A 739-nucleotide genomic window follows, 5' to 3' on the forward strand; every position below is an offset into this window, starting at 1 on the left:
CCCCTTTGCACTGTCCTCCGTCTTCGTTCCCCTCTGTCCCCTTTCGGTACAGCCTGGTCCCATTCCGCGGGAAAGTGCTCCATTTCCAGTTCAGTCCCACCCACTCCCCAACTCTATGGGAACTGTTTCTATAGTAGGCCCTGCCCCTTCAGATCCACTCCGCCCCTTCCAAGCAGAGGAGCGCGAGGTCCAGCCGTGCCACCTCTTTTTGTTCTCTCCGCCTCCTTCTCAGTTCAGTCCAATCAGGGCGGCCTCTACCCGTATGGCTTCGCTTCCCTTCCCCTCGGCCTCAGGCTCCTTTAAATGGCTTGTCCCTTCCGATGCCTGTTTTTCAGTTCAATCAGGTCTCTTTCTTATATCTCGCCCCGCCCTCTCCATTTTCCCTGTATGCCCCAGCCAGGCGCTATTAGCGGTCGGTTCTCTTGATTTCCCTGCCCCGCCCCGCCGCTCTGCTCCCTCGGGAAGATCCGATCCGTGTGTCTCATTTACCGCCCGGCCTCCGCCAGCTAGACGATGTTGAAGTCCCAGCCCCTTTTTGCCTAGCCTCAGTCCCGCCTACCTCCTTCAGGCCAATCAGTTCGGTTCCTCCCCAAGAGCGGCCCGTCCCTCTGTCCTAGCTCCTCCCCCCACCCAATCGCGTCTGTCTCCGCCCCTCCGGACCCGCCCCCTTCATCCAACACCTCCTCCTGCCCAATCACGTCTGTCTCTCCTCTGCGCACACCGCCACCCGCGGCCCCTC

This window comes from Tupaia chinensis, unplaced genomic scaffold (assembly GCF_000334495.1).
Source record: "Tupaia chinensis unplaced genomic scaffold, TupChi_1.0 Scaffold000673_1, whole genome shotgun sequence".
Classification (NCBI taxonomy): domain Eukaryota; kingdom Metazoa; phylum Chordata; class Mammalia; order Scandentia; family Tupaiidae; genus Tupaia; species Tupaia belangeri.